The following is a 13623-nucleotide window of genomic DNA, read 5'->3' on the forward strand; positions in this document are numbered from 1 at the left end:
TAGCTACTCAGCAGCATTAAATACTCATATACACATAATAAATTAATTTAGTCAGTCAATAAATCACAGCAACAAACCAGTCCTCTTTAACCAGCATCAGGAAGATATCCTTAATCTTCTCCAAAATTTATTTTGCAGCATGTCCAGAAAACGACCATTCTAGCAACGTGATCCAACAAGGTTTTGGGAATATCCTCAAAAACAAGCCATTGAATCATGGATAATTGATGTTTTATTTAGCACCAACCTGGCATTCAACAGCATTAGAAAAAGGCCAGGAGCCTTGTCTCCCAAGAACTCAGCCTCCTGAAAACAGTAGGTGAAACCACCAGGACTGAGACTAAACATCTCCTTTCTGGTTTGAGGTCTTTTTACAAATGTTCATTTTTATGGTCTTGCCTCCCCCTGCCCAAAACCACAATGACCACGGGGCCCTGTCCTTACAGACAAACCCCTCCAAGAACTTGGCAATATTTCAGCCAATCTTTCATTTGAAAATGACCAACAAAGGAATACAGCTTCTGCATCTGGGTACCCAAGAATGCCCCTCCCCTCCCCCTGCTAGCTGCAAAAGGCATTATTAAAACATAAACCCTTTCCAATCCACCCACAAACACTTCACGCTAACCCTCTGTCTCTACCTCGGGTCCTTTCATACTTTAATGTGCCAGACTCCCTCTTCCACACAAAACAAATATTCTTCCCCTTTCTATGGCCATCACGTCTTTTCTCCTTCTACAGTCATAGTGCCCATGTGGATCAACCAACTACAAAGGTCTCTAAATCTCTCTCCTACTAGTCTCACAGCCCTGGAAGTGGTAGAGACAAGAATCCAAGATTTGCCCCTTTCCTGGCCTCTAAGACCTCTCACATCCATGGTATAAACCAGGGGTCGGCAACCTTTCAGAAGTGGTGTGCTGAGTCGTCATTTATTCACTCTAGTTTAAGGTTTTGTGTGCCAGTAATACATTTTAACGTTTTTAGAAGGTCTCTTTCTATAAGTCTGTAATATATAACTAAACTATTGTTGTATGTAAAGTAAATAAGGTTTTTAAAAATGTTTAAGAAGCTTCATTTAAAATTAAATTAAAATGCAGAGCCCCCCGGACCAATGGCCAGGACCCGGGCAGTGTGAATGCCACTGAAAATCAGCTCGTGTGCCACCTTTGGCACGCGTGCCATAGGTTGCTTACCCCTGGTATAAACTCTTGCACCCACCGCCCACCCTCAAAAAACGAGAGGAGGCTACACTCACTACTATAGCATCCCCTGGGTTCTCATGCCACTTCTAATTCTATCATTGCCTATATACCAGCCTCCCTGCTACAGAGAGCACTCTATAGTTACCCATGCTCACAAAGGGAATATCATCCTGAGGGTTTCCTCCCCTTGCTGGGCTCTCATGCCAGAAGGAGAAAACAGCCATCACACACCTCAGCCATACCACACCACCTCTCCCCAGCTAAATCCCCTCTGTACCCGTAGTCCATTGTTTTGTTTTTTTAAAGAGCTCTTCCAGCCCTGACTGCTGGGTCCCATCTGGCTGCAGGAGGCTGTGACAGTCCTTACTGGTGATAAGATGGTGGTGCCAGGCTGCAATATAGCAGTGGCTTCAATTCACAACTGCTGTTTAAGCCCAAAATGTGGGTTTTGTTAAAAGAATAGACTAGAAGTGGGTGACTGACAAACACTATTACGGTATGAAAAGACACATAGTTATGATTTGTTAAAGGCTATTATTTCTAAGAAGAGAGGGTTTTTTCCATGTTTTTTTCACTTCACCATTCCTCTATAGCATTAGCAACCTGAACTGGTGCTAGTGCCCAAGGGCCAGAAACTGAAATGGACTATTAACAAAAAGGTAAAATGCTCATAAAACTGCCTTCTTTATTAATTTAATTTAAATAGCTTGTGATTTAGAGGGACTGAGCATCCACAACTCCAACTCAAGTCAATGGAAGCTGGTGGAGTGCAGCACCCCTGAAAATTTAATTGGATACCTATATCTGGATTTAGCTGCCTCATTTAGGCACCCAAGCTCAAGAGTACTGGGCCTTTACTTCTCTAAGGCGCTGTATACACTGGCAAGTTTCTGTGCACTAAAGCATCTTTGAGCACTGTAACTCCCGAGGTGTACACACTGCCAAGCCACTTAGTGTGCAGAAACTGTGCAGTTGCAGTGCTATAAAAAAAACACCCCAACAAGAGGCGTAGAGCTTTTTGCGCCGGGGCTACAGCTCTGTGGTGCCAGTGTAGACACCGTGGCAATTACAGCACTGCGATTGGCCTCCAGGAGGTATCCCACAATGCCTGTTCTCACCTCCCTGGTCATCAGTTTGAACTCTACTGCCCTTAGGTGACCAACTGCCAGCCCCACCCCGTACATTCCTTTGCAAATTTGAAAGTCCCCTTCCTGTTTGCTCGATGATGCGTGCAGTGGTCTCACCGCATCTTTCCAGGTGGCCATGCCTGCTCCATGCACCAGGCGATCCCCCACTTGGAGCAATGCCGAGCTGCTGGACCTCATCGGCATTTGGGGAGAGGAGGCAGTGCAGTCCCAGCTGCGCTCCAGCTGTAGGAATTATAGACTCATAGACTCATAGACTTTAAGGTCAGAAGGGACCAATATGGTCATCTAGTCTGACCTCCCGCATGATGCAGGCCACAAAAGCTGACCCCCCCCACTTTCCCTTAACTCAGCTGTTGAAGTCTCCAGATCGTGATTTAAAGACTTCAAGTCGCAGAGAATCCTCCAGCATGAGACCCCTGCCCTATGCTGCGGAGGAAGGCGAAAAACCTCCAGGGCCTCTGCCAATCTACCCTGGAGGAAAATTCCTTCCCGACCCCAAATATGGCGATCAGTAGAACCCCGAGCATACAGGCAAGATTCTCCAGCCAGACCCTCATTTTACCAGCAATGGCACGTTATTGCCTAATTGACTAAAATCACTTATCCCATCAAACCATTCCCTCCATAAACTTATCTAGCCTAATCTTGAATCCAGAGAGGTCTTTCGCCTCTCTGGATATTATGATACCTATGGACAGATTTCATGATGCATGATAGAAAGGGGCCATGAGCGGGACACATTGCAGTAAAAGTGAAGGAGCTGCAGAATGCCTACCACAAGGCGCAGGAGGCAAACCGCCACGCCGGTGCTACACCCATGAGCTGCTGGTTCTACAAAGGGCTGGATGCGATACTCAGTTGTGACCCCACCTCCACTGCGAAGGCCCCTGTGGATACTTCGTTGGCTCATGTTCCAGACGAAAGTGGACCGAGCCAGGAGGAGGCAATCTTGGATGAAGAGGGGGAAGGGGACCCAGAGGCAGAGGATGACTCGGAGACTAGAGATGCATGCAGCCAGGAGCTCTTTTCTACCCCAGAGGAGCCTAGCCAGTCACAGCAGTCGGAGCTTGGTGAAGCGCAAACAGGAGAGGAGGCCCCTGGTAAGTGGATCTGATTTTGTTGTTGGGGGCAGGAGGGTTGCAGGGTTGCAGGAAACAGGCTTGTCTCCCACCGCATACCTAGTCTGAGCAGAGGAACAGGCTGTTGATTGACTCCCTCACTTCATGGGAATCTCCCTCAGAGCTCTCCAGGAAACTCTCGTGGAGACACTGGGCAATCCGCTGCCGTGGGTTCCTCGGCAGAGCTGCTTTGTTTCTTGCCCCATTAATGGTAATTTTCCCGTGCCACTTTGCCATGACTGGGGGTGGGGAGAAGGGGAGGAATAACCATTGCTGCACATAGGCTAGCCACATGGGCGCCAGGGCGGAAGCTGCAGGCTTGGAGAAGACCCTCCCTTGATTCCCTGCTCACCCTCAGCAGCAAGATATCTTCCATAATGATCACCTCTTGTGGAAAGTGTGGGGACATAAATTATTATCAGGCCCCCTACAGTGCTGGCTGTCCCCAAGAGCCACATGCCAAGTGTACAACAGGATCCGGGAAGAGTGATTTACCCTGCTCCTGTGGCTACTCACCATTTTGGGGGTCTTGTGGCTCATGTGTGCTTGCCTGGGGTCAGCCTGTTAGTGAGTGTGTGAGTACTGGCTGTGTTTTAAAGCACTGAATCACTGTTGTCTGTGTTGCAAACAATACTGCTTCTGTAAAATGTTGCATTTAAACTTCACAGAGAAGATCTTGGGAGACCAGCCTCCCTTATCGTCATCAGAACAGCTGCGCAGAATTAGAAAGCGTCCAAGAAGAACTAATGGGGACTTTCTGCGTGAGGTTATGATGCACTCAGCCGCCGAGAAACAGGAATTGAAGGAGTGGCGGGACAGTGAGAAGAAGGACTGAAAGGAGAACATGGCACACCAGAAAGAAGCCATGGAGCAGCTCCTAACAGTTATGGAGTGCCAAGAGGACACACTCCAGGCGATACTAGTTCTTCAAATCGAGCAGCTCAGCGCCTGACCTTCCCTGCAGCCTCTGTCGCAAAACTCCTTCCCATGTGCCCCCCCCCACACACACTACCAACACAATAATCAACATCCTGGCTCCACTCTCTACCCACAGCATTTCACTCCTCCCTCCTCACAGTCCAGCAGTGTGGACTCCCACTACCCACTGCACTCAACACCCATCCCTCAGCAATTTGGCCCTGCTGAAGTACAGCACCGGGTGCATTGTACTCCAAAGGAGAAGGTTGGGTATGATCCCTGGATATACACAAATCTGTAGCTGTCCTGGGACCCCTCCTCCTCCTGAGAACTTCCCTTCCCCCATGCCCCCTCCCTCTCCCTGCTGATGATTTTTTTCATTTGACTCTCTCCTCCACTTGTTGTCTTTTAATAAAAGAATTGTGTTTGTTTGGAAGCAATCTTTATTCTATTAAGTGAAAGCAAAAGGAGCACTGCAAAGCAACATAATATAATGTTAAGGCACCTTCTTACATCATGTGCACCAATCACCTCCTAGCATTACAAGTACTGCAATCCCGAGCATAGCAACAAAAATTAGTGGTTTTCAGCTTCAAATTGAAGCCTCAAGGCATTCCTGATCCTTATGGTCCCGCTCTGTGCCCCTCTAATAGCCCTGGTCTCTGGCTGTTCAAACTCAGCCTCCAGGTGCTGAGCCTCTGTGGTCCAGCCCTGAGTGAATCTTTCACCCTTCCCTTCACAAATATTATGAATCATACAGCACGCGGCTACCAGCATAGGAATATTGTCATCGGCCATGTCCAGCTTCCCATAGAGACAGCACCAGCAGGCTTTTAAACGGCCAAATGCACACTCCACAGTCATTCTGCATTTGCTCAGCCTGTTGTTGAACCACTCCTTGCTGCTGTCAAGTTGCCCCGTGTATGGCTTCATGAGCCACGGCATTAAGGGGTAGGCGGGGTCTCCCAGAATCACAATGGGCTTTTCGACTTCCCCTATGGTGATCTTCTAGTCCGAGAAGAAAGTCCCTGCTTGTAGCTTCTTGAACAGGCCAGTGTTCTGCCATGCACCTTTCCAGACCAGCCCCCGTTAATGTCTGTAAAATGCCCACGGTGATCCACAAGCGCCTGGAGAACCATTGAGAAATACCCCTTGCGATTAATGTACTCGGTGGCTAGGTAGTCTGGTGCCAGAATTGGAATTTGTGTGCCATCTATCGCCCTTCCGCAGTTAGGGAAGCCCATTTGTGCAAAGCCATCCAAAATGTCACGCACATTGCCCAGAGTCACGGTCTTTCGGACCAGGATGCGATTAATAGCCCTGCACACTTCGATCAACATGACTCCAATGGTTGACTTTCCCACTCAGAACTGGTTAGTGACTGATCGGTAGCAGTCTGGAGTAACCAGCTTCCACAGTGCTATCACCATGCGTCTCTCCAGTGACAGGGCAGCTCTCATTCTCGTGTTCTTGTGTTGCAGGGCTGGGGCAAGCTCATCACACAGTCCCATGAATGTGGCTTTCCTCATGCGAAAGTTCTGCAGCCACTGCTCATCATCCCAGATGTGCATCATGATTCGATCCCACCACTCAGTGCTTGTTTCCCAAGCCCAAAAGCGGCATTCCACTGTGGTCAGCACCTCCGTGAATGCCACAAACAATCTTGTGTCGTAACTACTACGTGTGGCGAGATCAATGTCGCACTCCTCTTGCCTTCCTTGTAGTTTAAGGAATAACTCCACTGCCACTGGTGACATGTTGGTCAGAGTGAGCAGCATACTGGTCAGCCGTTTGCGATCCATTCCTGCAAGCCCGAAGAGGCAGGGTGCGCACAGGGGCGGCTCCAGGCACCAGAGCAGCAAGCATGTGCCTAGAGCAGCAAGCCGCAGGGGGCAGCCTGCCGGTCCCTGTGAGGGTGGCAGTCAGGCTGCCTTCAGTGGCATGCCTGCGGGAGGTCCGCTGGTCCTGCGGCAGGTCCGCCGGTCCTGCGGCTTCAGCGTACCCGTCGCTGAATTGCCACGGAATCGGCGTGACCACTGAAAGCCACCTGACTGCCGTGCTTGGGGCGGCAAAACACAGAGCCGCCCCTGGGTGCACAGTACACAAACCATTGAAAGATGGCGCCAAATGCAGACGGAAGCACACGGATTGCTGGGATGTGAAGCAATGCATCACGGGGCATTAGGACAGGATCCAGGATGCCCCGCGACCCCCTCTGTCTTCCCTCAACTCTTAGCAGTAGAAGAGAAAGAGGTGCTCTGTGGGATAGCTGCCCAGAGTGCACTGCTCTGAATACTGCTGAAAGTGTCGCAAATGTGAACATGCTATTGCGCAGGCAGCTGTCAGTGTGAACACACAACAGTGGCTTCCCTTCAGCGCTCTCTGAGTGGTGCTGTAACTTTGCAAGTGTAGGCGTGCCCTAATTCTTCATTTTTAAGCTGCCTCTTTAACCCATCAGGTCATATGAATTATTCTTCTAAACTCCTTATTGTTGCAAAATTCACACATTCAGGAGCAGCAGCATCCAATTTATTCAACAATGTGAATGACTCCAACGTGCTGCTACTCCAGTGAGTCACTCACACCAGATGACTCTTGTTCAAAGTGCTTCTCCTTATAAAACAACCACTTTAAAAAACTGCCCCAATGATTATGTTACTGAAATCTACAACCACGAGTAGACTTATTCTTAACAGCTCTTCATAGACACTCTAAATTTTTTTCTGGAAGGACAAGTTATGGCTGTAGGGTGGCCTCTTACTATGTCCCTTTGAGTGACTACTTCTGTTCTTAGGCCTGGTCTACTATACAGAGAGGCATAGGGCTATGTTGGTGTAGTTAGGGTGATGCTGTGTCCATATAGACAATGCAGTTACTTACATCCACCATTGACTGTCACTCGTCAATGGAGTCATGAAATTGACAAGAAAGCTGGACTGTCACCCCGGGGAGGGTGGGGGTCTCCAGCTAGAGCCCAGCTGCCCCTCAGACTTCCCACTTCTAGCCAGGCTGCACTCTCCCCTCTCCCCCTGGGAGCTGGGCTGCCCCATGAGTCCCGGTTCCCTGCTCCCAGCCCAGAGGGAGCTGCCTGTGGAGCTGAGAACCTGGGCTGTCAGCCTCCCACATTGTGCCTCTTAAGTCAGTGGAAATGCTCCTGGTGAGGATGCACACCATCGACAGAAGGAGGGTGGCGTGAACATGAACCATCAGAGTAATTACTGCGGTGGTTGTAAGTTGTCCTAGCATAGGTTGACTTAAGTTTCTAGTGTACACGTGCCCTAAGTTAAACCAGTGTAAATATGGAATAACTCAACTGAAATCAGCTCCCTAGACAGATACACTCATCCAACACAGAACATTAAATTGGGAGGCAGTGTATCAGTCACACTTCATATGGTGGGTATTTGGCCAGTGCATCATTAGTACTAGCACTTCTTCTTTCATTTACACCAGCACTACCTCAGTGGTTTCAATCCTTCTTCGAAAAGGCCTTTCCTCAGTCAAAGCATGAAAATTTCCACTCCTTAAAAAAATAAATCCACACAAAAATCATGCAACGTGTGCCAAACATCTCTTCTCAGTCACACTTCTTTTCTCACGTCCCATTCCCACATCCCACAGCGGTGATGTGATGTTGCCTCTGGATTGTAACCTCTTTGGGGCAGGGAATTTCTTACCTAGCCCTGTAGAAAACCTGTAAAAGGCGTAACACAATGCTGGCACTATTTAAATATTAAATAATAATTAATATGATTACACCAGTTCATCTGTGAAGTGATGTTTTGGTTCTCTCTCTAATCCAAGCTGATATAACAGGCAATTTGTACTTCTGCAACCTTCAACTGTTCTTTCTACTTTAGGCTCTCCCTTTTTCATAGTAAGAAGGGAAGTTGGAATGGGATTCAGGTGCATTCACTGGCAGCAGCACCAGAGGCTCAGCATCACCTCTAGCAGTTGCATCAGGCAGGGGTGAAAGTAACTGAGGACACTTAACGGTACGGGGGGGTGGCTCAGGCCCCTAGAAGGGGCGGGGCCTCGAGGGGAAGGGCGGGGCTGGGGGGGTCAGCATCCGCCAGCCAGCCCTTAGCCAGCACCGCCTGGGGCTCCTGTGTTGATTTAAAGGGCCTGGAGCTTTGGACACCACTGCTGCAGTAGCAGCAGTGGCATCCGGAGTCCCGGGTCCTTTTAAATCGCCGGCCCCAGGGCAGCTGCTCCCTTTGCCCACCCTGCCCATCAGCGGTCAGGGGGGCAAAAGGGCCAGGGACTTTAAAGCGCTGCAGGGTCCTTTGCCGCAGGAGTGCTTAAACGTCGCTGCGCCCCCTGCCCCTGTCGGCGGCCCCGCCAACGAGGGGGCGCAGCAACATTAAAGCGCTGCCACGGCAAAGGACCATCCTTAAAGCGCTGCCGGGGCAGCGCTTTAAAGTTGCTGCTCCTTCCCGCCCCCCCCCCGCGTCGGCGGCCCTGCAGGTATGGACCCTACCGGCAGGGCCCCCGACAAGGGAGGCAAAAGGGGCAGGGACATTAAAGCGCTGCCACAGCAGTGGGCTGGGTATGGGCCGGTGAAGGTTCTTACCAGTACGGAGTACCGGCCCGTACCGGCTCACTTTCACCCCTGGCATCAGGTATTGTGCTCAAGTACAAACAAGACACAGCCAATCTTACAGTTCTGAAACAAAGTTATTGATAAGCTCAGTTGGAAGTCACATTTATCATGTCCTTTTCTTGCTTTACAGTGCATTCTGTAGGCAAAAATACTGCTTAAAAGTAACTTGTGCAAATTAGGAATTCATTACAAAAATTATTGATCAGCTTTATGGCTTTAAATGCACTGGGTTCTAAAACATAATTTTGTTTGCTTTGTTTCTATACATTGTAATTCACATCATAAATATGGACATAGTGGCTTAAATCATAGAATCATAAAAATGTAGGACTAGAAGGGACCTCGATAGGCCATCTACACTAGTCCCCTGCACTGAGGCAGGGCTAAGTATTATCTAGACCAGTGGTTCCCAAACTTTAACAGCCTGTGAACCCCTTTCACTAAAATGTCAAGTCTCGCGAACCCCCCGGGATTTTCTCCTTTACCTGAGAATAAATTATAAAAGTAGTGATCTTGGAAATATAAAATTTGTTTTTATGACATGGTTATTACATACTATTTATTATTAATTACTATTTATCATTACAGTATTATTACATTAAGAAAATGGCAACGCTCTTCCAAGATCTCACTTTCGTAGCTTGTATCACTTTGAATAAGCCTGTTATAAGACAAGGCTCCTATGTTTCATCAGGGAGTATCAGATGTGAAACAGCATGAAGGTATTTCAGAAGCCAACTCAAAGAGTTCCTCCTACACAATCATTCAGGTCTTGAGCAGTCCAGGCAAGCAAAGTACGTTACAACAAAGCTTAAATTTGTTCTTCATAATAATTTTTAAAACCATACTAGTTGCCTACTTAATTTTAAAAACAGCAAAAAATATCCACCTGCCTTTCCATTTCTTATAAGGAGTCTTGGGGTACATCCAGACTACCCGCTGGATCGGCGGGGAGCGATCAATCTATCGGGGATTGATATATCGCGTCTCGTCGATCCCCAAACACGCTCCCGTCGACTCTGGAACTCCACCAGGGCGAGCGGTGGTAGCGGAGTCGACGGGGGAGCCACGGCCATCGATCCCGCGCCGTGAGGACGGGAGGTAAGTCGAAATAAGATACGTTGATTTCAGCTACGCTATTCCCGTAGCTGAAGTTGCATAACTTATATCGACCCCCTCCCTAGTGTAGACCAGCCCTTGAAGTTTAAATCTTCTTAGTGTGATAGATATGCTTGCTTTGATCTGCTTAGCTCTTGGAAGTCCAGCGGCTCTGGGCTGCTGGCCCCGTGCTGCCCGGAGTCCCTAGTGACAGCTCTGTCCGCCATTAGGGAATTTTTTCCCGAGAACCCCCTGTAACATTTTGTGAACCCCCAGGGGTTCAGGAACCCCAGTTTGGGAACCACTGATCTAGACGAGTGATATTCAGACTGAGGCGTGAGCTGCAAGTGGCTCTTTAATGTCTCTCCTGTGGCTCTTTGCCGCACATGATATTAAAACACTGTGTGATTTAATTATTAACCAATCTAAGTTATTAACCAATCAGGAGGCTTTTATTATGTTATTAACCAATTGTAGTTGATAAAATAATAATACTTGGTGAGTCATTTTGCTGTGAGAATTTATACAAACTAAATATTTCCCTTGTCATACTGTTTAAATATGACTATATAGTACTATAGTAAATGAAACAATGAATTCACAATACTGTGGCTCTTTTGGGTAATGTTGATCACTAATTTGGCTCCTGAACCACTGAAGTCTGAGTAGAACTGACCTAGATCATCCCAGAATTTGTATAACCTATTATTAAAAATCTCCAATGATGGATATTCCACAACCTCCCTAGGTAATTTGTTCCAGTGCTTAACTGTCTGTACAGTTAGGAAGTTTTTTCTAATGTCTAACCTAAATCTCCCTTGCTGCAGTATCTGATAATGCATTGTGCTTCATAACTTCTTTTGCCTTGAGATAGACCAGTGGTTCTCAAACTTTTGTACTGGTGACACCTTTCACATAGCAAGTCTATGAGGGTGACCCCGCCTTATAAATTAAAACCATTTTTTAATATATTTAACACTATTATAAATGCTGGAGGCAAAGCGGGGTTTGGGGTGGAGGCTGGCAGCTCACAACCCCCCATGTAATAACCTTGCAATCCCCTGAGGGGTCCCAACCCCCAGTTTGAGAACCCCTGAGATAGAAGCATGCTGCGTAATGCAGCTGTTCCTAGATTCCTCACCCAGGCTCAGGACCCCTGGTCATGTACAGCTAAGCGCCAATGTAAAAGTCATGGTGGGCTGTAGATAGCTATAGAGCCATAAAGGGTGCATTGGATAGATGTATTATCACCTCCATAGGATTCTCCTGACCTCTCTCTAAGTGTCTGATTAAAGCCTTTCTGTTCCCTTTACTTTCTGGCTTCTGTTTGAAAAATCAAACAAAGAAGAAGAAAAAAAGACTTCTTTTGGCAAATTCTTCCACTCATGTCCTGCAGGTTTACTCAGGTAAAACTCACAGTTCAATCAATGCACCAAATTCTGAGGCTCTTACTCAGTTTTATCTAGTCCTTACTCAGCAAACTCCCATTTACTTTTTTTTTTTTTTTAATTGTAGCAAATGGATTGCACTTGGTATGTTGCCATCTTTTGGCTGTACTCTGTGTAGAGAAGTCAAAGTTATTGGCTAAGAAATATATTCTGTGCAAATTGTTTCCTTGCTAAAATGTTATGCGCATATATTCTGTTGCTTTGTTCTGTAGATCAACAGTATTATCCATAGAATGAACACTCTATCCTTCCTATTTTTGAGACATCTGCAGGTTTCAAAACCATACTGCTCATTCTCTTTTTTTAAAACCATGAACCCCAAATGTCATCATCTTCCAAAAGGATCTATTCCCATTTACACTGATACTCTGCACCCAAAACCAGTTCTAATTGTGCATTTAGCTCTGAAAACCTTGATCAGACTAATTGATATGTGTTCATTTGATTGTCACATGGACTTATGCACTTTTTCTTGGAAATAAGCAATTCATTGGCTTTCCTCCAGTCCCTTGCCAAAATTAAGTCAATTGTTTGTAGACCTGCCATTTATGAAAGACTACATAGTCAGAAAATGATCTTGTGATCCACAAGGGACCAAGAGCAAAAATTATTCCCGTGCTGGGCTGAATTGTAATTGGTGTATTCATTTCTTACTGACAGGTTATCAGTCTATCAGGAATCATCCATCATGGTTCTCCCCACCCTTACCATAAACTCAGTGTATGAAATCAGTGAAGAGAAAAGGAAGAGGAAAGTAGGTAACTGGTGCTCATCTATCCTTTTCCCCACAAATGCAGTAGCCAACCCGAGATAAATGCAGACTTTACAGGGGTTGGGAGAATATGTAGGAACTGGGACTCTTTGCAGGCCATCACTTTCCCACTTTAGATTCATAGTTCTGTCTTCTACTCCAGAAGGATCATTCTTTCATTAACAGAGCTAGAATTGCCAATTATTGTGCAACTCCGTGTGACATTTCCCACACGTGAGAACAAGTACTATTTCCCACTCCAGGTGTCATCCTCTCTCCACTCATAGCTTTCTGAATCATCTGGATAACAGCAGGAGAGCAACTGGAGACCAGGGGGATGGGCTGAGAGAGCTGGGGGAAGGCTGGGTGAATGGAGTGAATTGGGGATTGAGGAGTAGAAGATCCTAGCCACTCTCATTCTGCCACTGCTTCTTACCGGCCTCCCACATACTTTCCTATTTTCATTCATGTCCCCTTCTACTGCTGTTCTCTTTCAGCCCAATCACAAGAGAAATGCATACATAACCAGAAATAGTTTGTGTGCACACATGCACCCAGAGAGAGAGAGAGAGAGAGAGAGAATTATTCTGGGCATTAGGCAATCACACTACCTCCCTGAAGCTGTTGGGTGTGACAGATTACTTCCATTCAAGCGAATGGGGGAACAATTGCATGTCCCTTTGTTTAGTGATATTGAAACAATGGAAAACACTGCCCAAAGACTAGATTGCCTGATAGCCTGGGCAGTGACCAGGCCATCCAAGGGGTTTCCCCACAACAAATGCAAGGACATGAAATTGATTGATTTGATTGTGGGCATGTATGTGTGAGTCAGTGTGTCAGAAGCTGCAGAAACACCACAGAAGCATACAGAAACGTCTGCAAAGAAGCCAAGATGGTCAGAGAAACACTTGTAGTGTGGCCCTGAGAAAAGCTAAAAGAAAGAGCTTGTGTCTAGAATGCTGGCTAAAGAGTGGCTTGGAACTGAGCAAAGATATTGTCTCCTGCCATTTGAGTGCTACTGTGTTCAGGGAAGCTTTTGTGTGGGGCTTTATATACTTTTTTTTGTAAATAAACAGAACTGCATCAAAGAAATACCTGACTCCACCATGAATTTCTCTCAACGGAAACAACCTCCAAGACCACAAAAAGTGGATAATTGCTCAAGTAATTATATATTAATTTAAAAGTCCCCCCAACCTCCCACTCATGCTACAATGCTGCCACTACCACATAGCAGGAAGTCACCAGACAAGCCCTGAAAATTCACTAGATGTAGCTGTTTAAGCAGTCAAAAGGAGACAGAAATGTCACCAAACAAAATTTCTAGAGAATTC

The sequence above is a fragment of the Terrapene carolina genome, unplaced genomic scaffold (assembly GCF_002925995.2).
Source record: "Terrapene carolina triunguis isolate 2854851 unplaced genomic scaffold, T_m_triunguis-2.0 Scaffold69, whole genome shotgun sequence".
NCBI classification, from domain to species: Eukaryota; Metazoa; Chordata; order Testudines; family Emydidae; genus Terrapene; species Terrapene triunguis.